Genomic DNA, 27,414 nt, shown 5'->3' on the forward strand with positions numbered 1-27,414 from the left:
GCTCCTTGTAATTGCATGTGGACTGATAACGTGGCTGAGGGTCTGTTCCAGGGGAGGACAGTGATTTGGGGAAGGTGCCCAGGATGGGATTTCCTCCTGTTTCACAGGCTGGCCAGGTGCAGGGCTCCTGTAAAGCTTGGAGCAGCTCTGTTACTCCCATTCAGAAGGCCAGGGTGTCGTGCCATGGTGGTACCTTCGATCCCACCGTCCATCATCATCCTTGTTTAAGGAACCTATTGCAAACATGGGCTCCTTGGTTACTGTTAGTCACCACCTCCTAAGTGACCAGCAAGTGGGGAGGAAACCCCACTGCTGGCAAGCCATCAGGGAATCCATCTCTTGGGCTTAGCTGATAAGATTATCCTGTTGAGGCTGCACTGCCCATCTCTGCAGAAGTGATAGCAGGTGAGGGAAGATAATACAGCCTTGAGAAGAAACAAGCCAAAAATGCCCTCGTGGTGACTGGGCTCCTGGAAGCCAGCTGTGGCGCAAGTTACTGGGGTGCACTCTTGGGGTCAGACCCTTTGGAAGGGACCTGAGGTTGGGGGTGCAGAGGGCAGCCCTTGAGACCCCACAGACGCTTCAACCCTGGACAGCCCTTTCCCACTTGTCGGGGTTGGGTGGGAGGTAGGGGGCATCCTCTTACGGCAGAGTGGCTGCCCCAGCAGGGTCGTGACCTGGTAGAGGGCCTCTTTCCAGGAGGGGGTTCTAGAAAGCCGGCCACGTACCTGGCAGCCGGAATGGAAAGGGTTCCGGGGCGATTCCAGCCTGCACCGCCACCCTCATCTTTCCCGGTAAACGCAGTGGCCAGCGTAACCGGCTCCAGATGTGAAAGAGCCTTGAGGAAAGAGCTGGAATGAGCTCTTCAGCTGCGCAAGACTGGCTCTCAGTCTCCGTTCCCCTTTTGTCTTGCAGCGTCTCTCTTCTCTGGACAGAAGGCCGCGTCCTGGGGCTGAGGCTTTGATGTCAGGGAGCTGGGGCCGGTGACAGGTAAGCGATGCAGGCAGGGTGCCGGAGTGCGCCCCCCACCGGGGCCTGTCCCGTGGAGGGGGCGGCGTCACCCCCAGGAGGGGGTGTGCCCGGAGTGCCCGCCAGCCTCTCAGGAGGGAGAAGTCGCTTCCCCCAGACCCTGCAGCACCGTCCATCCCGGCACAGGCCTGTCTTCACCTCCTCCTCGTCAGCGCTCCACGTGCCTGCAGGAGGTCAGAGGTCACCGGCGTGCCTGGCACGGGCGAGTTCCCGGAACAGCTCCAGGTTTCTGTTTACCTCGGTGACTTCCCTCTGTGTCCATCAATGACACGCTCTCGCTCTGCCCAGAAACCAGCCAGTGCGCTTGTCTGCCTCCCTGAAAGCGGGGGGACGGACCCCAGGTTGGCTGTCCTCTGTGTTTGCACAAAGGAGCTTTATTCTTAAAGCTGGAGAGGTTCCGAGCTTCTGGAACAATGGCCACCAGTGATGAGATGCGATGCCTTTGGCTCTGTGTGGCCCCGGGACAGGTGTGTCCTGGGAAAGGCGTGTAAGGTTGGCAGAAAACGTGAGCAGGAAGCTTTAGCCACTGCTCAGGAGGAAGAAGTGAGTTGGCAGAAAGAAGGGAGAGTGAATGGTGGCCGGGTAGAACGTTCTCAGATATTTGCTGTTCTTGATCTTTATCCCCGTGACCTACAATAATAGTAGGAAAAACCTTCTATTGTACAATCAGCTGGGTCAGATTATCTGCGTAACATGCTGCGGACTTCATGTTTAAAAACAAAGGAGACTTTCCAACTGGGGGTGAAAAGGATCAGATATAATGAAAGGGGGTCCTTTGCAGACACAGGTTGAAGAAGGGGGTTGAGATGGAACACCCCAGACCCTGCTTCCTTGTAGAGTCCAATGTTAGTTGCTCAGTCGTGTCCAACTCTTTGTGACCCCATGGACTGTAGCCCACCAGACTCCTCTGTCCCTGGAATGCTCCAGGCAAGAAGACTGGAGTGGGTTGCCATTCCTTTCTCCAGGGGATCTTCCCAACCCAGAGACTGAACCCAGAACTCCTGCGTTGCAGGCAGATTCTTTACCATTTGAGCCACCAGGGAAGCCAGGAAATCCTTGCAAGGCCCAGTTGAATAATAAAAGCTGTTCCGGATAAAGTGTCTGAGGTGCAGGTTATCCTTAAATCCCGTGTGTCTTCTGTTCACCTGGGGGCAGCTGCTTGGAGTTTCGTTTCAGCTTTCACCACCACCCCCCGCCCCCCACCCCCAGCCCACCTTTTGCATCATATCTTTTTGTTTTCTAGTATCAGCCTGTGCTATAAAGAAGAATGTTGCAGGAGGTTTGCAGGTTATGACCCTGTGGCTTTTAATAGTGGGTGAGGAATTCAGGAGTGCTCTGGTCCCCGCTGAGGTCTCAGGGACTTAAAATGCCTCTGCCCAGGGAGCGGCTGTCAGCAAGCCTTTGCCCTGGGGGTTGCGATCTGTTTGGGTTTGCGGTGAAACCCAGTGAAAGGCATCCACATTCCTTGCATTCTTTTGGACTGGCATTGGCCGGAAAGCTGGGGTTTCTGAACTCAAACAGCAAGCATGTGGCTTGGTTCTTCTCTGGAGATAACCCTGGTAGATACCAGGGATGGTGTGGCTGGGCTCCCTGCCCTGTGCCCCCCCACCCCCCCGCCCAGGTTACCTCCTCTGGGTTTGAATTGAAGGCACAGCTTGGCCGGGGTGGACCCCTTTTGAGAAAAGCAGAAGGTCAATGGGGAGCTTTACTTAGGACCCCTTTTCAGCTCCAACAGTTTCCTGGGTGTCATTTATGTGGTTTGCTTTTTCTGGGACTGAGCCAGGGTACCCTGGGCAGCAGGACCCCTGGGAAGAGGAAGCAGGGTGGGTGGGCCTTGCCCCCCGGGTCTCCATCCTGTCTTTAAGGGCTCCCAGAGCAGGGCTCACACCTCTCCTGGCCATGGAGATGGCAGAGGGCTGTGGGGGCTTTAGGGAGTGGATGTGTGTCTCCCAGCATTTAAAGAGACGGGATCCTCACACATTTGGCCATTTTTTTGTGGCTTTTTTTCCCCCCTACAGAAACACAAATGCAGTGTTTTCTCTTTGCTTCTTAATGTTCAAGATCTGATTTGTCCTAAGTTCATTGTGAGGAGGAGCATCAAGGGATTTTGTGAAAGTGTTAGTCACTCAGTCGTGTCTGACTCTTTGTGACCCCATGGACTGTAGCCCACCACGCTCCTCTGTCCACGGAATTCCCCAGGCAAGAATACCAGAGTGGGTAGCCATCCCCTTCTCCAGGGGATGTTCCCGACCCAGGGATCCAGCCCAGGTCTCCCGCATTGCCGGAAGATTCTTTACTGTCTGAGCCACCAGGGAAACCCTCAAGGGGTTTGACCAGTGCCTAATTTTGTGATTTGCATGTAGTGGCACCCACGTGGAATTACATACACATCGGGCTTCTCAGGTGGCGATAGTGGTAAAGAACCCGCCTGTCAATCCAGGAGACTTAAGAGACACTGGTTTGATCCTTAGGTCGAAGATCCCCTGGAGAAGGGCCTGGCAACCCACTCCAGCATTCTCGCCTGGAGAAACCCATGGACAGAGGAGCCCGGTGGGCTACAGCCCACGGGGTTGCACAGAGTCGGGCACGACTGAAGCGACCTAGTACTTCACTCCCCACTCACGTGGCGTCAGGTTCTTTACCTGTTACTGATCCCCTGTTATCGCCACCAGAAATCATTTATTAAAGGGCCAGTGGATGCTGCTGTTCAAGGTGATGAAGCAGGTGAGGGAGCAGGAATGATGCCTGATTCCAGTTCCTTTCACTTTAAGACTCGTGTGACGGACCAGTGTAACTGGCAAATAGCAGAGCTTGGCCCGATGGCTCCTCGGGGAGTGTGCCAACCAAGGAGGGGCTCGATGGGAGACCAGGGTCAAGGCCAGTTCCCACGATCCTGCCAATGGCCGTGGAGGCGGGAGCTCCAGCCTCGCTCACCCGCTGTCTGCATGCTAGGTCTCCTCCCGCCCAGGAACACATCCTGTCCATTTTACAGACAAGAAGTCAGGCTCAGAGAGTGCCCCCATTCAAGTTCAGGTTCAGAGGGTTATTAATAAGCTTGTTTGTGTGTCCCAAGTCATCCTTCCTTACTGGGAGGACACATGAGCTATGGGGCCAGTATCCCCGAGTCCCCCTCTGGCCAGTAGAAATCACTTGTGAATCCAACAGGTTAAAGTTTTTCTCTTAAAACTGTAAATTTACTTAAAAATCAAGGCTACAGTTAGGAAGTGAATTGGGTGGTCTGAAAGATCGGTGCTGTCCAGCTGCGTGGACCCGTCCACCCTCCCTGTAGGGAGTGCCTTGGCCAAGGTCTGGTCCACGTGGACACTCAGACAGATTCTTGCTCTTCAGGGGTTACTTTTCAGACTGTATCGCCAGATTTTCTGATTACGTGAGCTTGGGTTTTTGGACGTGAAGTTTGCATAGCATTCAACCAACCGTTTAAATGTATACAGTCCAGTTGGCACTTAGTTCATAGTGTCATGTGACCAGCACCTGTCTCTGGTCTCAGAATCTTTCCATCACCTCAGAAGAAGACCCCCCTCCCGCTCAGGGCCTACTCCTGTTGCCCCCTGCCCTCCTGCCCTGGCAGCCACTAAGGGGTTTACTCTTGAGGTATGAATTGGACGCCAGCCTGTCGGTACTGACGAGGGAGATCCCAGTTTTCTGAGGTCCTCAGGGCCAGCGCAGCCAAGGCCAGCATCCTTAACTGCAGACACCCAGGCCTGCAGGATGCCCCCTGGAGGTGAGGCCTGTCATCACAGTGGGTCAGCAGCTGGACCTCTGCAGGGACCTGGCCACACATCACTTGCATGTGAAGCGGTGCTCAGCCTCTTTCAGAAGCTCTGCACGAGTGAGCCTCAGTCACGTAGGGGCTGCCTCATTAAATTAAAAATATTTATTAAAAATAAATTTAATAACATTAAATTTTATATTAAATAAAAATTAAAAACCTCATATTGACCGTGAGGTCAGTTGCCTCCAGAGTGAAGTCTGGGGAATGCGGGCGGGTGAGAAACCTGAGTGCTTGGGCAGAGGTACTAAACGGAAAACAGCCTCTGTGGTCTTACAGGCCTTGTGTTTTAGTTTCATCACCAGCCTGCGTTTTCACTCTTCTTAAAGCAGGCGTGTCATGAGGACCGCTGAGACATTTTTGACATACTTGAGGCCGTGGAGATAAAATGTGAGTGGAAGAAAGATCCCGCAGTTGTTTATTTCCAGAGCCTTCCAGTCCCCTGCTGAAACCTGCGTAGGCTACAAAGAACTTCCCAATCTAATCAGAAAACCCCTGGGTCCCCATCCCTGGCTGGAGTTTTCCCCTTTCGTTCATCTGTTTTTTGAAGTTGACTGGGCCAGCTGCAACTCAGGAAGGACAGAGTGAATGTGTTTCATTCTTGTGTCAGAAAAATGTCTGTTTGGGGTCAGAAAAACATCTCTGCCAAAAACTTACAGCTTTAATCTTTTCCAGGCAGAGACAGATTTCAATAATGAGCACAAGCATTTTGCATAAACTAATTTCCTTGAAACTCGGTTTCCTCACCTGTAAAGATGGAGCCCAGGTCAGAAGTTTCTCAGATAAAAAGGAATGGAATAGGCACTCCAGCTTGCTCAAGAGAAACAGTGGAGGGTTGTTGGAAACATCCAGAGGTCAAGCCCCCAGATCAGAGGTCAAGCCCCCAGATCGCAAGGGACCTGGGAACCAGGGTTGGAGAAATGAAACCGCTTTTCAGGAATCACGTGGCACGTTCCCTGGTCACCCGGCCTCTGCCGCTCAGCCAGTGTGCAGAGGAATGGCCACCAGCCACGGTCCAGCAGTCCATGAGCAGGACCTGCCCTGGGGTGCTTTTGCTTCTCAGCTCACTGCTCTTGGAAGTGGGTTGGAGCCCGCTGACCCTTTGGAGCAGGTCCTTAGTTGCTGGGTCCAGAGGCAGATGGTGGATTGGCTCACCTGCAGGTGGGGTCTGTTGCTGATCCATCGGAGGGAGGGGACAGGGCCATGGGGTGTTCAGGCTGGAGGAGCACCTGGACCAGGCAGTGAAGCGCCCAGCAGAGTGAGGAGATGTCGAGCTTTCACCCTCCCCTGGGGCTTTATGCAAACGTACCTCCCCTCCCTCCTTCCCTCTCTCTCTCCCTCCTGTCCTCCTTGTTTCCTTCCTTTGCTCCCTCCCCCATTCTGAGGTTGCCACCCCACCAGATGGGTTAGCCATTTAACCTCCCAGCGACTCCCTTGGCTTGTGTCGGTATCGAGGGGCCCCCAAGCATCAGTCCTCTGAACATGTCACTGATGTGGCCCCAGGGCTGCCCTGCCCCAGACACTTCACAGTTTCTCAAGCCCTTCGCCCTGTCTTGTAGAGGACAGGACACCCCCCACCCCCAATTCCTGGGCAGCCTTGGACTTTGGGTTCCATAAACTTGATTCTTCCCGCTTCATCATTTCTCATCATAAATCCTGTTCACATTTGCTGTTTTCCTGTATGAACATAGAGCCTCATCTCTGCCTTTGGTTTTTTTGAAAGTAATTGTGAAAAGCATTGATTGATGCTGTAGGTGTGCTTGGGGTATCTCGGTGGCCTGAGCCTCGGCCCCTTGAACATCATCTTCATCAATAGCAGGCGTGTCCACATGGGACTACTAGCAGCCTATTGAGAGGGTCCTTAAGGTCCCAACATGTCAAGCGAAACTTTATAGATATAGCTGGTTTTCTACAGAGAAAGCCCACAGCCCTTGTCAGATTCCTCAAATGAGTTTTGGCTGACTTGGAAGAAGGCTAAGGCCAGCATGGAGATAAGGTGGCTGGAAGATAAGCCGGTGTTGGGTCAGGCCAAGGGGCTGAAGGTCTGCCCTTGACCAAGAGCGCTCAGCACACACCCAGATGAAACTCTCCTTGCCTTTTCATGCTGAGCCCCTTCAGTTGTATCGTTGTGACCCCCGACCCTGTGTTCTTCAGTCCGCTGGGCTCCGCTGTCCATGGGATTCTCTAGGCAAGAACACTGGAGTGGGGCTGCCATACCCTTCTCCGGGGGATCTTCTCCACCCAGGGAACGAACCTGCGTCTTCTCTCTCCCGCACTGGGAGGCAGGTTCTTTACCACTAGCCCCCACCGGGAAGCCTCCTTCTTTCCTTTATCTTGTCCTTATTTCTGTTGCTTTCCATTCAAATACCAATGGTGTTTGCTCTGTTGTAGAGTGGGGAGGACCTGGCTTATGAAAATCACCTTTGGATTCTAGCTAACCTGGGCTTGCTCTGCCCCACCCCTGAAAATCAGAGATGCTGTGCGGGTGTTTGACGGGAAGCCGGGGCCACCAGCAGGCCGTCCATGGGTCGGTGGCTGGAGAGAGGGGGCCCACCTGAACTGTCAGTCTGCACCGTGCTCGGGTTTGAGGGACATGGGAAGCGGAATTTGGGAATGGGCTCTCAGGGAAGGTGCACAGTGTGTGTGGTCTGGGCCTGTTGTGGGTTTAGCCGAGGAGGTTTCAGGGAGGAGACAGTATTGCGCAGTGCTCGAAGAGCTCTTCCGTAGGTTCATTTTATGTTGAAATTTTGCGGAGTGCTTTACAGTTTGCAGAGCTCTCAGATTTGTTCTTGACCTTTTGACCTTCTCCAAGAGGTAGGGCCAGGTAGGGCTCTGTGGCCTCCTCTTACTGATGAGGGAGGTGGTGCTCCGGAAGCCCAACAGTGATTAATGGGGGCTCAGAGCATGAGCCCCCACTCACTCAGAACATGAGTGATTAATGGGGCCTCCGACCCCAAGGCCAGTACACAGCTCCCCACAACAACAAGAGCTGAGATCAGATGGTGGGAGGCTAGACAGGGTTCACGAACTGTCCATCAGTGGGACGCATGGCAGAATCCAGGTGAGGCCCGGATGGATGTCCCTTCTAGCTGGGATCTGTTCGTTTCCAAAGGACGTAACGTAACTTGAGAACCAGTCATCTGTATTTGTCGGGAGGCAGGTTGGCACGCATCGCTAGGAAATAGTTTGCCCTCCCTGTTTTGCAGGAAAGAGAGTGGGACCCGAGAGGATGGTCACATCCCAGGTCACATCTGAGTCCTTGGGACAGCCGCCGGGTGTGGGATCTTGGCTTCTCGTGGGAAAAAAATCAAGACTGAGCCATGGTAACGAGGAAAAAGGTTTATCCAGGGAGACGCGCACTCCATAGAAAGAGGGTGGGCGTCGCAGAAGGGGAGGGGCCTTGCAGAAGGGGAGGGCGTCTCATAAGGGGAGGGCGTCTCAGAAGGTGAGGGACATCTCAGAAGGGGAGGGGCCTCGCAGAAGGGGAGGGCGTCTCAGAAGGTTAGGGCATCTCAAAAGGTGAAGGCGTCTCAGAAGGTGAGCGCATCTCAGAAGGGGAGGGCCATCTCAGAAGGTGAGGGCATCTCAGAAGGTGAGGGCCATCTCAGAAAGTGAGGGGCCTCGCAAAAGGTGAGGGCCATCTCAGAAGGGGAGGGCATCTCAGAAGGGGAGGGCCATCTCAGAAGGGGAGAGCCATCTCAGAAAGTGAGGGGCCTCGCAAAAGGTGAGGGCCATCTCAGAAGGTGAGGGGCATCTCAGAAGGGGAGGGCGTCTCAGAAGGGGAGGGCCATCTCAGAAGGTGAGCACATCTCAGAAGGGGAGGGCCATCTCAGAAGGGGAGGGCCATCTCAGAAAGTGAGGGGCCTCGCAAAAGGTGAGGGCCATCTCAGAAGGTGAGGGGCCTCGCAGAAGGGGAGGGGCGTCTCAGAAGGGGAGGGCGTCTCAGAAGGGGAGGGCGTCTCAGAAGGGGAGGGCGTCTCAGAAGGAGAGGGCCATCTCAGAAGGGGAGGGCCATCTCAGAAGGTGAGCGCATCTCAGAAGGGGAGGGCCATCCGAGGTATGGGGTTGTCGGTTATTATTGTTGTTGTTCAGTCGCTAAGTTGTGTCCGACTCTTTTCGACCCCCTGCACTGCAGCATTCCTGGCTTCCCTGTCCTCCACCATCTCCTGGAGCTTGCTCAGACTCATGTCCGTTGAGTCGATGATGCCGTCCAGCCATCTCATCCTCTGTTGCCTTCTTCTCCTCCTGTCTTCAGTCTTTCCCAGCATTAGGGTCTTTTCTGGCGAGTCGGCTCTTCACTTCAGGTGGCCAAAGTATTGGAGCTTCAGCTTCAGCATCAGTCCATCCAGTGAATATTCAGGATTGATTTCCTTTAGGATTGATGCATTTGATCTCCTTGAGAGTCCAGGGGGCTCTCAAGGGGTGGTCATTTTGTAGGCTAATGAGTGAGAGGAGTATTCAAGCTGTTTGGGGGAAGGGGTGGGGATTTCCAGGAATTGAGCCACCCCACCTTTTATGATTAAATTTCTTTATTTTTAATTGAAAGATAATTGCTGTACAATATTGTGATGGTTTCTGCCATACAGCAACATGAGTCAGCCATGGGTATGCATACCTCCCTCCCACCTCCCTCCCCCTCCCGCCCGTCTAGGTTGTTCTGGAGCCCTGGTTTGGGTCCCAGAGTCACACAGCCAGTTTCCATGGCTATCTGTTTTGCATGAAAACATGAAAACATATGTTTTGCATATGTTAATGGATGTGTTTCCATGTTCCTGTCTCTATACATCCCACCCTCTCCTCCCTCCCCAATCCCCCACGTGTCTATAAGTCTGTTCTCTATGTCTGTATCTCTATTGCTGCCCTTCCGATAAGCTCATCACTTCTCCTCAACATGGTTCTCAAGTCCTAGCTATGGCAGTCAGAGAAAAAAAAAGAAATAAAAAGAATCCACACTGGAAAAGAAGAAGTAAAACTCTCATCTGTTTGCAGATGACTTGATACTATACATAGAAAAGCCTAAAGATACTATCAGGTAATTACTAGAGCTAATCAGTGAATTTGGCAAAGTTACAGGATACAAAATCAATACACAGGAATCACTTGCATTCCTATACACTAACAATGAAAAATCAGAAAGAGAAATTCAGGAATCGATCCCATTTACCATTGCAAGAAAAAGAAAATACCCAGGAATAAACCTACCTAAGGAGACAGAAGAGCTGTATACAGAAAGCTATAAGACACTGATGGAAGACATCAGAGACGACTCCCCCTTTCTGACCTTTTATGGTCGGCCTTGGAGCTCTCGTGACGCCTGTGGGTGGGGGTGTGTGATGTAGGTTGCTGGTGTGCTACAGAGAGCGTATGTTGAGGCTCGAGGTCTAGTGGAGGTCCACTTGTCTGCCAAGTTGGACCTTGTTGGTTCTAATGGTTTACGTTGTGTCCTCGGACTATGTCATTTTCCTAAACCCTGCCCGCTTCCTGTCTCAATTGGGATGCTCAGTTTCTGTGGGAAGTCTTCAGGGTACCACTCATGAGTGAGCTCCCCTGCACAGGCTCCTGTGTGCTGACTCCCCTTGTGTCCTTTCTGCACCTGCTGGGAGGTCGGCCTGGGCGTTCATCTGAAACCACTGCATCGGGTGGGCTCCCTTGCCTCCGGTAGAAAAATCAGGCTGGAGAGGAGGTCAGGGGAGATCGGGGTGGTCACTCCCTGGATCCCCAGTACCTGCCTCCCCATCCCTTCCTTCCTACTGTCATTACTCCAGGGTCTTCCTACACTCACTGCCCCCCTCCCCACATCTCACTGTCTTTCAATTCAGTTCATATCCGTTCATTCGCTCAGTTGTGTCTGACTCTGCGACCCATGGACTGCAGCACGCCAGGCTTCCCTGTCCATCACCAACTCCCAGAGTTTACTCAAACTCAAGTCCATTGAGTCGGTGATGCTATCTAACCATCTCATCCTCTGTCATCCCCTTCTCCTCCTGTCCTCAATCTTTCCCAGCATCAGGGTCTTTTCCAAGGAGTCAGCTCTTCGCATCAGGTGGCCAAAGTATTGGAGCTTCAGCTTCAGCATCAGTCTTTCCAATGAATATTCAGGACTGATTTCCTTTAGGATGGAGTGTCGTTGTCCCCTTACTAAACTGCACTCAAATGATGCTAATCTAAGTGACAGCTTAGCCGGTCCCCACACAGTGAGAACACCAAGGCAGGGCCCAGGAACCTGCACTTCAACCCGACTGGCCCAGGTAGTCACTGATGTACTCAGCTTTTTTGGATTCAGATCCCAGCCCGAGCACTCTTGTCCTGTCTGCACCTGTTGGAGCGTCCATCTATCCATCTGAGAGAGCAGATGTGTACTGAATCCGGCCTGACATCTGGATCTGCGCCTTACACAGAGCTTCTTATAGGCCTGGCTTCCCTGGTCGCTCAGCTGCTAAAGAAACCACCCGCAGTGCGGGAGACCTGGGTTTGATCCTTGGGTTGGAAAGATCCCCTGGAGAAGGGAAAGCCTACCAACTCCAGTATTCTGGCCTGGAGAATTCCGTGGACTGTCTAGTCTGTGGGATCACAGAGAGTCAGACATGACTGAGAGACTTTCACTTTGTTATAGGCCAGACGTGGAGGGCTGGGACAGGAAGGGAAAGCCAATGCCTGGCTTAGGGGAGGACCACCCCCCACTTGGCTCCCTTTCGGTGACTGCACTCAGGTGGTTGATGCTGAAGCTGATGCTCCAATACTTGGGCCACCTGATGTGAATAGTCAACTTAATGGAAAAGACCCTGATGCTGGGAAAGATTGAAGGCAGGAGGAGAAGGGGACGACAGAGGGTGAGATGGTTGGATGGCATCACTGACTCAATGGACATGAGTTTGAGCAAGCTCCAGGAGTTGGTGATGGACAGGGAGGCCTGGCGTGGTGCAGTCCATGGGGTCGCAAAGCGTCAGACAGGACCGAGCGGCTGAACAACACAGGCGGCATCCCACGTCTGTGCCCTGCGAGAGGGGATTTGACCTCCGGGTGGGTGGGGAGCAGGTGGAGCCCCTTCAGCTCTGGCTGCAGCCGCTGATCCTGTCCTGGGCCGGGCGAGTCAGGGGAACTACGAAAACCACCCTCTCTGCACTCGGACGCCGTGCCGGGCACCCACTCTTGCGAGAGATGCAAAGCAGAGGACAGGCAGCAGGTTGTGGAGCGGGGCATGGCCTCACCCTCCCCGTCTCTCCCTGCTCTGTTCCTACTGATGATGCTGTTGCTGCCTTCCTTTCTGTTTTGTTTTTCCTTTTCCTGTGCTCCTGGGCATGTTCAGAAAACCTCATAAGGGCTACCTGCAGCTTCAAGGGTATCATACCTGACATTTCCAGGGTTTGATAAAGGAGAGATCAACCGGAAATCTCTGGAGTAGCATCTTTATGAGAAACAAAGTATATTCTCTTTCATTTTTAATGATTTTTAACTGTGATGCAAAAACCTTCCAGAAAAGATACCAGCAGGCTGAGGCAGCCGGGACTGCGGGATGCTCAGAACCGCGGGTCTCACGCTGAGATGCCACCCAGGGCTGCTGGCCCAGATTTCCACCTGGCCAGTGTGCCCACAAAGGCACGTGCCTGTGCAGGGATGGTGGTGTTGGTCCGTGTTGCCACGAGCCTCCAACACCACCCCTTCGCCCGTGGCCCTGGCTGTGGTCTCAGAGGGTCTGAGACCGAAGGAGACGTTGGAGGAGGAAGATGCCAGGGGAGCGGGCAGGGATAGCAGCAAATGGTCCACGTGATATCCCGGGATAGGATGAAGGTTTGGGGCCCACACAGATTCTGTGGACAAGTTGGTTCCCCAAATGTCTTTCATTCCCTCTACTGACCGAACCCGTTCTAAAGGTTTAAATTAATTGGTGAAGCCTATAGCCCAGGGCCTGGCCCAGGGTAAAGGGCGTTATCTTCCTAGTTAGTATTCAAATGATTTCTGTTTTCCTAGGGTCAGAGCGGACTCGATCCTGAGAAATTGAGTAGGGTGCCCAGACCACAGGCAGTATAGTGAGGTGATGCGTGGGAAAGTCCCAAAAGAAGAAACAGGAGGGGATGGATGCGGAGGGGAGCCCGCCAGAGAGCAGGTGCGTCCGGAGAAGGACCAGGAGGCTGCGGTCTCAGGACCAAGTGGACCAAATCCGGTGTGCCCCCTGCCTTTGCAAATCAGGTTTTCTCAGAGCCCAGCTGCGCCCATTCATTGTCTGTGGTCCTGTCTGCCTTTGCAGGGAGGAGCTGTATGGTTCGAGTGGAGGCCACGTGGCCCACAGAGCCTGCGGTCTTCCCCACCTGGCCCTTTCCAGCAAGGGTGTCACCAGGGGCCATCTGGCAGCGTCTAGAGATGCTTCTGTCATCACAACTGAGGTGGTGGTGGGGGGCTCCTGGCATCCAGTGGGTAGAGGTGGGCGTGCTGCTGGGATGCACTTGGATGGGTCCCATGGCAGAAGATGATCCCACCCCGAATGTCGGTAGGGCCAAGGTTGAGAAACACTAGCATCCAGAAGAGCATTTCTGTTTCAACTCCAGAACTGACCAGCTGGGGGAGGTGAGTGGTGCCCTCTGCTAGGATAGGGATGCAGGAAAGGGGGCAGTGGGCTCAGGCCGGCGGTGGGAAGGACCCAGCCGTCTGGCCCCGTAGTGGCCATCCTGAGGGCATGGGCAGGTACTGCAGAGACCAGGCTTCAGGCATCAGCAGAGATTAGGCAGTCCCTCCCCACCCTGTCCCCAGGCGTGGCCTGGCAATGGCCAGCCCCCAAGGAGAATGCGCCTAGTGACGGAGCAGAAGGGCAGGGGTGGACACTGGGGACAGTGGACACTAGGGGCCGGCAGAGGAGGAGAAAGCATGGAAGGAAGGGGGAGGACCCGCCGGGGAAGTGCGGGAAGAGACCTGCAGGACAGGCCTCGCAGGCCGGCTCAGAGCAGGGAGAGTGGTCAGCGTGCGAAAGCCACCTGGGGAGACGCATGTGGGCAAACGCCCTCGGGACCTGGCACTCCCGTGGCCTTATCAACTCCGATGAGAACAGGGCGTCCAGGCCTTGGGGCGGGAGCGGCTTCGGGGGCAGTGAGGGGGCAGCCAGGGAGGGTGTTTGTGAGCAGAAAGGCGCTGGCAGCAGCCAGCCAGCCAGGACCCCTGGGCTCGAGCCAGCGGCTGGTGCTGTAGGCGAGGGAGTCCGGAGCTGCCCGGGGCTCTGGTCCAAACCCAGGCACAGTGGGACTGAGCACAGAGACCTCCCATGGACCAGGAGGAGGGGGAAGGGTGGGGCGGGGCAGCAGGGCGAAGGTGCTGCTGAGAATCCTCTAGACGGCCGAGTACGAGCGCTGAGCAGAGAAAGCAGAGGATGGGATTGACTGAGCTGTGCCCCTTCTGTCCATGGGTGATTCTTTTCTCCTCCCGATGCTTTTTCTGACCTTCTATATAAAATAATCACCCTCTGGGAGGCGAAAGGAAAGCTCCTCCCCGACTGCCCTCTGGCTCCAGGTCACAATCTTCCCCTCACCGGCCAAACTCTTGCATCACCCTCGGAACTGGAAGGAAATTAGCCGATTATCAAAAGGCCAGGGGCCTGGCTTCCAAGGCCTCTGGGGCACTCCGTTTCTCTGCAGGAAAGCTGCTGGGTCAGTCGGGTTCCGTTTCATCTCCGCCTGGTACAGACAGGTAGCAGAAGCTCTGCGGACAAACAGGGTGGTTTCACACCAGGCTTGCTAATGTGTGTGTGTGTGTGTGTGTGTTAGTGGCTCAGTCGTGTCCGACTCTCTGCGACCCCGTGGACTGTAGCCCACCAGGTTCCTCTGTCCATGGGGTTCTCCAGGCAAGAATGCTGAAGTGGGTTGCCATTTCCTTCTCCAGGCGATCTTTCTGACCCAGGGTTGGAACCCTGGTCTCCTGCACTGCAGGCAGCTTCTTTTCCATCTGAGCCACTCGGGAAGCTCCTGCTAATGTATGCATTGATTTAAAAAAAAAAACAAAGCACCAAGCGGACATTTGGGCTATCCTGTCAGCTCTGCCCCAGCAGCCCAGCTTGAGGGTCCTGCTCTGGTCTCTAGGAGCCAGGCTGCTGTCGGCCCAGTGGGCAGCGGGGAGGAACAGGTGGTCCTGGAATTGTCTAGAAAGGGGCTTCTCCAGCTCAGCCATCCTTGTGTTGGTCTCACACCAGCCTTGGGTTCATGGGCTCCCCCTGCAGCCACCCAGCTGGGATCCTTGGACCAGAGACCTGGCTTCTTTGCACCTCGGTTTTCCCAGCCGTTCGATGGGGGAATAATGTCTGTGTCGTGGGGTGGCTGTCACGTGTAAATCAGTGAACACAGAAGCACTGAGAATGATAACACCTGACACGCACCCAACAAATGCCCTCACGGCGGCGGGGTCAGGGGGTGACAGCGATTTGTGGCAACCCTGCATCAAGCCAGGTCTCTTGACATCTTTTTTGCAGCAACAGTTCCTCGCTTTGTGTCTCTGTTACATTTCGGTAATGCTTGATTTCTAACTTTTTATTACTTTTTAAATTAAATATTTAAATATTTCATATAATCGCTACTATATTTGTTCTAAGCATCTACGATCTGTGATCTTTGATGTGACCTTGGCAAAAAGACAATTCAGGGAAGGCTCAGGTGATGGTTAGCATTTTGTAGCAATAAAAAGTCTTTTTAAATTAAGGCATGCACATTGTTTTTTTTTTTGAAAGCACTATCATATACTCACTTGGGTTCAATCCCTGGGCCGGGAAGATCCCCTGGAGGAGGGCATGGCAACCCACTCCAGTATTCTTGCCTGGAGAATCCCATGAACAGAGGAGCCTGGTGGGCTACAGTCCATGGGGTCGCAAAGGGTCGGACACGACCGAGCCCATTTCCATTTCATTTCGTTTTCATGGATTGGACCATGGGGTCGCAAAGAGTTGCACACAACTGAGTGACTTCACTTTCAGGCGCATCACAGCTCCACCTCAGATCATCAGGCGTTAAGGGTCTCACAAGAAGCCAGCCACCCAGAGCCCCCCACACACGCAGTTCACTTCAGGGTTCAAGCTCCTATGAGAATCTGACGCGGCCACTGATCTGCCAGGAGGCAGCGCTCAGGCAGTAATGCGAGTGATGGGGCGTGGTTATAAACACCGATGAATCTTTGCTCACTTGCCTGCCGCTCACCAGCTGTGCAGCCTGGTTCCTAACAAGCCACGGACCAGACTGGTACCATTTTGGGGGTGGGGTGCCCTGATTCACGTGACTTACTTCATCTTTTTTAAGTTTCTTTTTTAAAAAAAAAATAATAATAATTTTATTTATTTATCCTGGCTGTGCTGGGTCTGCATTGCTGCGCGTGGCTCTCTCTAGCCGCGGGGCGTGGGTTTCTCACTGGGGTGGCTTCACGGGCTCTCGGATGTGTCGGCTTCAGTGGTTCCGGTTCCCAGGGCCCAGAGCGCAGGCTGTAGAGTTGTGGCACACGGGCTTAACTGCCCCGCGGCATGTGCGATCTTCCCGGTTCTGGGATTGAGCCCATGTCTCCTGCATCGGCAGGCGGACTCTACACCCGCTGAGCCAGCGGGGAAGCGCCCTCGCTTTGTCCTGACGCTGGTTTTATTGCGGCGGTCTGGCACTGAACCTGCGTGTCTCAGGGGTCTGCCCACACTTTTTTCAAGGCTGCATAACAAGTGACCATAAGCCTCCTGGCTTAGAACAGCAGAAGTGGGTTCTCTCGAGCCTGGAGACCACAGGTCTGAGATGAGATGTCTACAGGGCCAGGTTTCCCCTGAGGACTCCTCCTTGTAGCTCTGGACATTCACCCGCCATCTCCATGCCCAGCGGCTTGAGCTTCATCGCTCCAGTCTCTGTCCCATCTTCCCAGTTATCTTCCCCTTGCGTGTCTGTGTCTCCTTATCCCAATGTCCCTCTTCTTACAGGGACACCAGAGATTGGATTTAGGCCCTGCCCTAAACCAGTGTAACCTCGTTTTAACTTGATCACATCTGCAGAGACCCAGCTTCCAAATGTCAATTCACAGGTACTATGGTTTAGGATTCCAGCGCCCCTTTTTGGGGGGACATCATTCAACCACCTGTAGTGGGTGCGGTTGGCTGTTTTAACCTGTATCGTGATTTCTGTTGTAGTTCAGTGTCTGCGTCTTCCTCATTTCTGCGCGCCCTCTACGGCAGGCTGGTCTTGCTTCTCTCTGTGTTCTAACATAGCAGCTAGCATAGTGCAGGACAAGGCTCAGGACCCCCGTTGTTAGTGACCGACACTAAGGAGGACGCCGCTGCTGATAACCTTCCAGTTTTCAGGACGGAAATCTGCACTAGACAGATGTGAAGAGGGCTGGGAACACAAGACGTCCCGGTTGGAGAGGCTGCCCACTGATACACTGAGATGGGAGCAACCCACAAATCTTGGTTGGTGAAAGGACTACTTACTGAGTGATGCTGTGTGCCAGGGAGGCTGAAGGTGCTTGCTGACCCTGAGCTCTTGGCCTGGCTGGAGATGCAGGCAGTTAAAAGAGCTGTCACGGTCAAGTGATCAGTCCTATTGTAGGTGAGCACGGGGCGCAGGGGCTGGTGACCACAGACGTGGCGTTGACTCAGAAGGCAGCCTGCTGGCTTAAGGACTTTGGCCACCCCTCAGACCTCTGGCAGCTCCCGCCTGCCCTAGCCAGGAGCCAGCCTGTCTCCTCCCACTCCCCTGGCCTCCTGCCCCTACCCTGTCCCCCGTTCCTCGATGTGCAGGGTCAGAGTGTCCCCAGAAAGTCACATCTACTGAAAGCTCAGAGTATGAGCTTATCTAGAAGTAGGGTCTTTGCAGATGTAATTGACTTGAAGTCTGTGTATATGCCCAGTCGCTCAGTCATGTCCGACTCTTTGCAATCCCATGGACTGTAGCCCATCAGGCTCCTCTGCCCATGGGATTCTCCAGACAAGAATACTGGAGTGGGTTGCCATGCCCTTCTCCAGAGGATCTTCCCAACCCAAGGATCAAACCTGAATCTTCCACGGCAACTGCACTGATAGGCAGATTCTTTGCCACTGAGCCACCAGGGGTGAACCCTAATCCCGTGACTGGTGTCCTCAGAAGACGGCCGTGTGGACACACAGGAAAAAAGGCCACGGGATGACGGGGGCACCTGTGAGCCAAGGAAGGACAAGGCTTGCCCGTGAAGCCACAAGCCAGGAGGACCCTAGAGCACGCTCATCCCAGAGCCTTTGGGAGCATGCCCACAGAGACCTTGATTCAGACCTTCAGGAGCATGCCCACAGAGACCTTGATTCAGACCTTCAGGAGCATGCCCACAGAGACCTTGATTCAGACCTTCAGCACCCAGGACTGGGGGAGGATGGATTCTTGGTTTTAAGCCGCCCAGTTTGTGGTTATTTTTTACACCAGCCCTGGGAACCCGCACATCTGGGCCTCGCTGACCCCAGGACACCTGGGCGAGGTTTTGGCTCAAGGTTTCTACAAAGATTTCCTTTGAAGAATGTGTCCTGCTTCTAAAAATAAAACCTTGCCTGCCCCTAGGGCCCCCCTGTTACGGGGAGTTCTCCCCAGTGCTTGGCCTTGTATTTCTGTGATCTGCTTCACTTCAGACTCAGGCCCAGAGATGTTTGGTTGGATCTGTTCTGCAGGCAGCAATAGCCACACCAGGAGTCGGGGTTGAAGGCTACGCGAAGGTGCTGGAATTCCTGGGGCCACTTCAGTCTGCTCCTTCATGGGCTGTCTGTCTGGCCTCCAGCCCTTACTTACCTGTTAAAACACACCTTGATCCCTTCAAGGTCAAAATACTCTTTCGGGCACAGTGGCCGGCGGATTCGCAGAGCTGCCATTGCCTGCCCTCCGGGCTTGGGCCCCGCGTGGAAGGAGTCACTTGAGGGTCCTGTGTGCACCTCATGTGCGCCTGCAGAGCTTGCCCCTAGGGCTTAGTGCCGTGAGTGTGCAGACTCAGGACCTTGCAAGTAACACCCAGAAAGTGCCGCTGCCCTTGGGTGCTTTTGTGATGGAGTCGGGGTCAGCGTCAGTGACAGCAGAGCGGTCCAGGGAGGATTTATGAAAGGGTAGGTGGGTTCGGTCAGGCTTAAAGGAGTTGGAGAGCATCTTCCAGGTAAGGTGAGCGGTGTGCCTGGCTGAGCGTGCAGAGTTTGGGGAGGGGGCCTTTAGCTGGTCGTTAGGGCCTGCAGCCGGGGGCTTGGGGTTGGGGAGCAGATGAAGCCAGTGGTATCTCGGGGGCTGAGCAAGTGGGCTTTCTTCTGAGTAATAAGGCGGTACAGATAGTGAGGGATCTGGAGGACCTTGGAGAAGGCCAGGTCCTGAATAGGGAGAGAGAGCTTGGTTGGGGCCTGAGGAGGCCGGGATGTGGGGTTGGCGGGGGCGACCTTGGGCCACCATTCACAGCGGAGGCTGAGCGATCGGGGTCTGGGTTCTAAAGGAAGGACTGTTGTAGGTGCTTTGACTGATAGGTGAGTTTGGGCTGCACAGAGACCCTCTGCCCTGTGTGTGCATTGGGGGCACGTGAGCGCTTTGAAAACGTGCTGCTGAATCTCTGGGTGGGACCGTGTTAGTCAAAAGCCTCCCCAGGTGGTTGTCATCGACATCCAGGGTGGGGAAACTGTCAAGGGGAGCCCCTTGGGGCCCAGGGGTGCCGGGCGTGGCCATGGGGTGGAGGTTGAGACTGAAATGCAAGGGCAGGAGCCAGAGAGGAGAGGTGGAAATACACGACCTGGCAGCTCAGATTTAAAGGTAAGTGTGTTAGTGTGTTAGTCACTCAGTCGTGACCGACTCTTTGCGACCCCATGGACTGCAGCCCACCAGGCTCCTCTGTCCATGAGATTTTCCATGCAAGGATACTGGAGTGGGTTGCCATTTCCTTCTCCAGGGGATCTTCCCAACCCAGGGATCGAACCCAGGTCACCTACACTGCAGGCAGATTCTTTACCAAGTGAGCTACAAGGGAAGCCCCAAACGGTAAAGGAAGAGGATAAATGATGTTAATAATAGCAGCTCTCACCAGGGACAGTGGTTCTCAAAGAGGTGATATCGGGGGACACATGGTGGTGCCTGGAGTTGAGTTGTCCAGGGGAGATGCTCCCGGCTTCTGGGTGTTTGGGCCAAGGATGCTGCCGGAAGTCCTGCACTGGGTAGGGCACCCCCCGCCCCCCAGCCAGGCCCCACCCAACCACACACACACACATCCAAAGTGTTTCTAGCATCAAGAGCAGGAAGCCCTGACTTGGGGACAGAGTGCCTGCTAGGTCTTAGTAAGCGCTCGGCATGAACCAGCCGACTTTACCCACACACTTGGAAGAGGCAGAGAGCGTGTCATCCCTGTGTTACAGATGAAGGGGAGGTGCCAAGCAGTTGAGTTCTGCTTGCCAGAGGGCTTCCCCGCCTGGAGCCAAGTGACACGGCAGAGTAAAGAGAGCTCATCGAGGTGAGAAGGTAGTGACTGGTTTCGAGTACATGCCAGCGCCTCTGAGTGCCGATGCAGAGAATCCGTGCGTGGGTTTGAGCCCCTGGCAGGTCGCTGTTCGGAGACATCCGTTCTGGGCCAGCTGGCCTTCATCTCCAGGCACAGTGACGACTAGGAACGGTCCTCATTGAGCACCTACTATGTGCTCACGTGTCAAGCCAGATTTTACCATCTTTCTGCTGCAGGTGATGCAGATAGAGGCACAGAGAGGCTAAGTAACATGTCCAAGAGCACACAGCTAGAGCGGCTGGTCACACTCAGGCCTGACTCCAAAACCTTGTGTTCCCTTCTTTGTATGGTGGCGTCACCTTGGTTTAGTCCTGGCTGCAGGCCAGGAGGAGGAGGAGGAAGATGGTGATAAAAGGATCAGGTGAGGGAGCCACATGCTAGAGGAGCGAGCAGAGCCTGGCAACAGAGCTAGGCTGGAGGCAGGGTGCCGAGCGTGCAGACCGCGGGGTCTTCCCCTTGGTGAGGCCAAGGGCCTCCATATCTCCCAGGCCCACAGGAGAAGATGAGCTTTTGTCTGGAAACAGATGTTTCCAGAACAGCTTTTTCCCTGCCCTGGTCTTTCCCAGAATGATTGCATCTTGAGGAATCGGTGAAGCTGGGGTTCAGTTTGTGCCCGGAGACACAAGTGTTGGTTAGCTGCTCAGTTGTGCCTGACTCTCTGCAACCGCACAGACTGCAGCCCACCAGGCTCCTGTGTCCATGAGATTTTCCAGGCAAGGATACTGGAATGGGTTGCCACTTCCTTCTCCGGGGATCTTCCAAACCCAGATCAAACCCGGGTTTCCTGTGCTGCAGGCAGATTCTTTACCGACTGAGCTACAAGGAAAGCCAGGAGACACAGCACACCCCTCAGTGCCGGTCCTCCGGGCTGTCTGGCCTCCAGACCGCTGCTGTTCCTGTGGGCCTTTCGTTCTCACCGGCCTTTCTTCTTCTCGACAGCAGGTCCCTCGCACCTTCGCTGTATTGTGAGCTGTGCTGTCTTGCCCGCTCTGTCTCCATGTCCCTGGGGGATCCCAGGGCCCCCTGAAGCCTAATCTCTTGCCCTCAGCTGCTTTCCCACTCGGCTTCCACCAGCTGCAGGAAATTTCTAGCCAAGGTTTTGCCTCTGTGCTGTGACTACAAAGAGTGTCTTTTGTGTTACTAAGGATTTGCTCATTTTGTGCGTGTCCTGCTGCAGGCGGGCTGGACTCACCCACGGGGAGCCCGACATCACGGAAATGGAGCCCTCTGGCGGGGAGGGTCTCCCCTTAGTTTAGGGGACACCAACCTGCTTTGTCCTCCTCCCGACCCCTATTTTCTGGTGGTTCCGTTGTGTTCTCGGTGAGTGGAAAAGTTCAGAGAGCTCCAGAATCGTGGTGAAACTTGCTTGTTTTCCAACCCCCATGTACTTGGTTGCTGCAAAGAAATGCCTCTGCGGGGCCCATGAGGTGGCAAGGTTTTCTGCAGAAGCACTCCAGGTCTGTGGGTGCCATTCCCTGCCGACGTCCAACTCCGCCTTTGGGAATGTGGGGTGAGCAGCACTCCAGCCAATGGCCTGGGAGTTTGGGATCTTAGGAAAGACCGTTCCAGAAGTGTGGGGGTAAGACCACACTTTGCAGAGGCCAGACATTCATTTGCTTCTTGAGTTCTGGTTGTGTCAGCTGGGACAAAGGGGGGCTGGAAAAGAGGAATTCCTGGGAGGCGGGAGGCCACACCGGCTGAGGAGCACGAAGGGCTGAGACAGCGGATCTGTGTCCACACTCCCAGGAGGCTGTGTGACCTTCCAGGGGCCCCCAGAGCACACTGCCACGGACTGGGCTCAGCACAGCAGAGCTTCCGTCTCTCGCAGCTCCGGAGACCTGAGGCTCAGGGCTGCAGTGGTGGCAGGGCTGTCTCCTTCTGAGGCCCAAGGGAGAAGCGTCTTGGGCCCCTCTCCTGGGCTTCTGGATGGCCACCTCCTCCCCATGTCTCCACGCCACCTTCCCTCTGTGCCCAGTGTCCCTGTTTTGTAAGTATGCCTGTCATATTGCATGGGGGCCCGCTCTCATTGCTTTATCTGAACTCGGTCATCTACAAAGACCTTGTTTCCAGATAAGGTTGTGTTGGCAGGTAGCGGAGGTTGGGACTTCAGCATCGTCGGCAGGGGACACAGTTCAGTTCATAATGTGAGGGCAGGAGAAAGGTGTGAACATTTGTGACTGCTCAGGACTGCGCTCCCTGGCCTGGTGGTTTTTAGGTTTTAACTAAGAGATGCTTGCTCAATTGCCTGACCTTAACCCTGTGGCTAGGCCTTAAATAGCTCAAGGTAATAATGGAAATTAGGTGCAGTGATATTAAGCCTTTACTACACACAACCCACAGTTGTAATAAATAGCAATGGAGGTAGAATTTATGAAGTGATCAGTAATTTATAATGAAAGTATATGTCCTCATTTAATAAAGCCTCTATAAACCAGCGGAGAAGGCAATGGCACCCCACTCCAGTACTCTTGCCTGGAAAATCCCATGGACGGAGGAGCCTGGTGGGCTGCAGTCCATGGGGTCACTAAGGGTCGGACACGACTGAGCGACTTCACTTTCACTTTTCACTTTCATGCATTGGAGAAGGAAATGGCAACCCACTCGTGTTCTTGCCTGGAGAATCCCAGGGACAGAGGAGCCTAGTGGGCTGCCGTCTATGGGGTCATGCAGAGTCGGACACGACTCAAGTGACTTAGCAGCAGCAGCAGCTATAAACCAGCTGGGCTTCCCTGGTGGCTCAGATGGTAAAGAATCTGCCTGCAGTGCAGGAAACCCGGGTTTGATCCCTGGGTCGGGAAGATCCCCTGGAGAAGAAAATAGCAACCCACTCCAGTGTTCTTACTTGGAGATCCCCATGGATGGAGGAGTCTGGCGGGCTACAGTCCATGGGGTGAGAAACAGCCAGACACGACCGAGCAACTGCACACATGCGCGCGCACACACACACACACACACACACACACACACACACACACACACACACACTGTTCTGGCACTCATTTTTAAATAAACAGACCCACCATATTTCTGGAGGAAAAGATAAAATAGTAAAAAGGTTTCAGGTCTCACCAGTGCCATGCCAGCAAAAGCAAAACCCAGTGGGGTTAATTTTTTTGAAGGAATGAAAAGGTGGGAGAGACATATTACTAAACTATTCTGAAGTTCATTTGGAAGAAAAAAAAAAAAGGTAAAAATAACTGATAGGAGGCTTTGAAATAGAACGAGTTGTGGAGGCTAGTCTTCCCAGATGGCCAACTGTGGTAAAACTCTGGGCATTACATAAGGACTTGTGTTGTGATAAAAATAGGCAGACTCACGACACAGAATCGGGTGGATTCAAACCTTGGTATCTACACACATTTAAAAAGCACCAAGTGACATCACGGAGAGGACGGATTGTGCAGGAACTGGTGAACGGGTAATTGCCTAGCTGTTTGCTAATTAATTTTGTGAAGTTCCTCTCTGAGCAGCCAAATAAATTCTTTGTACATTAATGTCAGTCCACACGCCATTTTTTTTTTAAATAGAGGGAAATAAATGTGAATGTTTATCAAGTTTTTCAATGGGGGAGGCTTTTCTGTGCTTCAGTGTGAAATCACAAAGGACAGATTGACAGGGTTAGATAATTGAGACTTCATTCAGCTAGCAAATGGATTCATGTGTGTGAGCAACAGTGGGGAAGATATTTGTAATTGATAGGACATTTTCTGGAGAAGGAAGTGGCAACACACTCCCAGGCAAGTATTCTTGCCTGGGAAATCCCATGGACAGAGGAGCCTGAAGGGCTACCGTCCCTGGGGTCATGAAATTCTGAAGCAACTGGATGACAACAAATGAAATTTTACAGTCTAATCGAGCAAAGGATGCGTAATGATAGTCGTGAAGCAGCAAACAAGATGTAATCAACATTTGAACATTTTCTGATGGACGGTTTCGAAGGAATGTGGAGTTAAACTTGGTATTTAATTGCCCAGTTGTCAGATAAGCGAAGCTTTTCTTGAACCTCCGTCAGAAGGCTGGGAAGGAATGTCTGCTGCTGTTGGGAGGGTAACTCTCTACAGCTTTCCAGGAAAGAGTTTGGCAACGCTTCGTACTCTACTAGAAATTCATCTTAAGAAAATGATCCAAAGTCTGGAGATTAGGGATAAAGATGGCCACCACCCTGCCGTGTATAGCCGCAGAAAGCGGGGAGCCTGTGGGCAACCGCAGGTCAGGGTGCTCCCCCCTCCACAGACCTGGAAACAAGCCTGGTGAGTCCTTCGTGCCCAAGGACATTGTGCAGCCCAAGCTCCTTTGTGCAGTGTCTTTGCTGATGACTCCCCATCGGGAACAAGTGGTTCCAATGCATGTGGGGACTCCCCCCACCCACCACCAGTTCCCAGACTTGGGCTGGGAGTCCTGCAGTGCAGCTCAATTCAGACACTCTCTACCTGGAGATGAGCTCAGGTCCCCCAGGCCGAGGGCTCAGTCCCACAAGACTGCTGCCACCACCCCACTGCAAATGCCCGTCACAGGTCCAGGTTGTCACGTGTGCTTCTGACCAGCTGGCTGTAGATTGCAGTTTCCCATGACCCCCTCCTTGGGTCTGATTAATTTGCTAGAGAGGCTCATGGAACTGAAACATTTTACCAACAGGGTAAATAGGATATAATTCAGGAACATCAGACAGAAGAGCTGCCTAAAGCAAGGTGTGGAAAAGGAGGCAGGGCTTCCCCTCCCTCTCCTAGCACCCCCTCCCCAAATCTCCACTTGGTCACCAGCCCTGAAGCCTTCAGAACTCCAGCCTTGGGTTTTTACAGACAGCTTATGGAGAAAGGGAAAGTGTTAGTTGCTCAGTCATGCCCGACTCTTTGTGACCCCATGGACTATAGCCCCCCAGACTCCTCTGGTGGGATTCTCCAGGCAAGAATACTGGAGCAGGTTGCCATTATCTTCTCCAAGGGATCTTCCCGACTCAGGGATCGAACCTGCGTCTCCTGCATTGGCAGGCAGATTCTTTACCGCTGAGTCACCAGGGAAGCCCATATGTATAGAAAATAAATCACACTGTCGCAAATCAGATAGCCTGTGTTTCCTAGTTGGTAGAATCTTGAGGCCAGGAGGAATAGGAACTCATGGAACTAGAATTGGGAAGGCTGGCTTTAGATCCACAGGGATTAATGAATGCATCATTCTAGCTGCGCAGTCAAGTGTCTGAAAGTGTAATCAGCTTGGCAGATGGCATACTGTTGTTATACATACTTAGAAAATGGTCTTGCAAGGCTGGAAATGACCTGCTGGAATCATGGTGTTTGGGAAGGATGATGGAAATTTATTTTATAAAATGTGTGTGTGTGTGTTTTAATTACAAAAAGTAGAAAATTTAGAGAAAAAGAACTAAATGATCCATATGCTTGCCACATGGACATAATCACTATCGGCATTCAATGTGAAATTGACTCTTCTTTTTCTAGCAAATACACATTTTCTAAGAACAAATTATTGTAATATTTGTGGGTTTCATTTTTCTCAAAGTTCTATTGTGTGGATTTTCCATTCTTTTCAGTATTAGAAAATTAATTTTAACAGCTGCATAAACCCAGGCTGGAGTTAGAACACCCTCAGGCCACACGTTAATTGTTTCCATACCTGCCAAAGGAGAAGGGGGTGGCAGAGGATGAGATGGTTGAACGGCATCACCGACTCAATGGATGTACACTTGAGCGAACTCCGGGAGTTGGTGATGGGCAGGAAGGCCTGGCGTGCTGCAGTCCATGGGGTCACAGGGAGGCAGACACGGCTGAGCAAGCAGCTGGACAACAGCAGCGCTCCTGTATCACTGTAAACACCGCCACGCGGAAGTCGCTTGGCCTACAGCTTTGCTCTCCTAAGGACAGAGAGGCTGAGGGGCAGTGGAAGGGGAGCAGGAATAAGAGTCCTGTCCTCTCTCCTTCCCGTAATAAATACTGATGAAGTGTCGAGATTGGTGACTGGTTTATTGCCCAGGATATCTCCACTAGCCATGGACACGGTAGGTTTTCTGTAAAGAAATTCATTCATTCCCTGAGTTTCGTCCGTTGCTTACTATGCCAGATGCTGGATCTTAGATAAGCGGGCGAGTGAAACTGACACAGTTCCCTTCGATGCTGGGGAGGGGCTGGCTGAGGGGCAGCAGTAAGCCCCTCGTCCTCAGGAGTCAGCCCTCTCTTCCCAGGCTCACGGACAGGCTCTGTGGGGTTAGTGTCAGCCCTGCTCTGTATTTGCTGGTTGTTTTGAGCGGTGCCTCCTGGTGGGTGTGGCTTTGTTCTCTGCCTGCTCGTCACCCTCCTCCCACCCCCATCCCTTTGCTTTTAAAAAATGTTTTAAGTTAATATATACTAGAAAAGATGTATCAGTCTAAGAAAGACTTTTTTAAAAAAAGGAAAAAAAATCTAGAAACTTCCTTTTTAAAGCCATAGAAAGCTGCCTTTAAAATAACTTTTTTGAATAAGCTTACGTTGTTAGAAAGTAGGTTGATTTAAAGAGAAGTGTTAAATAATTTGATTTTTTTTTTAAAGGAAAGCAGTAAATCAGAGACTAATGCTTGGAAACCACAAGTCCTCCCAGCGCTGACGTTTTGCAGTTTGATTGACTGTGTCAGATGAGAGTCAAGAATCCGAGTCTCCCTCCCTCCGGCCCATCAAGTGAATGGGCCTCTCTTCTCATCTCTGTTATAACATCTTCAGAGATAATCATGCCTTTTCTTTCTCGTCGCTGGCTGGGTACCAGAGTGGGGAAGTTTTTCTAGTCTGGGCTGATCACAAGATTTTACTTCCCAGCCTGTCTGCCACAGCTCTTCCCATGTGACTCGGTGGGGGCAACCCCACCCCACCAGACCGGCTAAACCCCGTGCCTGGGGAGCACTCGACATGCACAGGTCGGGTCCTCTTTGAACTCCCTGCGGTCCTCAGCAGTGGGGTGATGGCACAGGAGGGCGGGCGGGTAGAGGGTGTCCGTGTGGCACACGCAGTGTGCTGGCAATCCAAGGCAGGCAGGCTTCTCGTCCCGTGCAGGCTCAGAAGGCGTGGGGCAGACCTCAGCCCTCCCCTCCCCTCGGTGTCAGTTTCTTGCACGTTGTCACGCCAGCTAAGTGATGAGCAGTC

At 53.2% G+C, this 27,414-nt stretch overlaps 1 protein-coding gene across 2 annotated transcripts in view; it reads left to right on the forward strand.

The window, feature by feature from the left end:
- SH3BP4 (SH3 domain binding protein 4) overlaps positions 1 to 27,414 on the forward strand; it is a 99,412-nt gene that overhangs the window by 40,624 nt on the left and 31,374 nt on the right. Inside the window, exon 2 of one of the 2 annotated variants that reach the window (XM_052636983.1) lies at positions 916 to 990. The exons of the other annotated variant lie outside the window; for it this stretch is intronic. The gene's annotated coding sequence lies outside the window, so the exon portion shown is untranslated. The remainder of the gene's footprint in view (positions 1 to 915; positions 991 to 27,414) is intronic. 2 annotated transcript variants of the gene reach the window in all.

The sequence above is a fragment of the Budorcas taxicolor genome, chromosome 3, assembly GCF_023091745.1.
Source record: "Budorcas taxicolor isolate Tak-1 chromosome 3, Takin1.1, whole genome shotgun sequence".
Taxonomy (NCBI): domain Eukaryota; kingdom Metazoa; phylum Chordata; class Mammalia; order Artiodactyla; family Bovidae; genus Budorcas; species Budorcas taxicolor.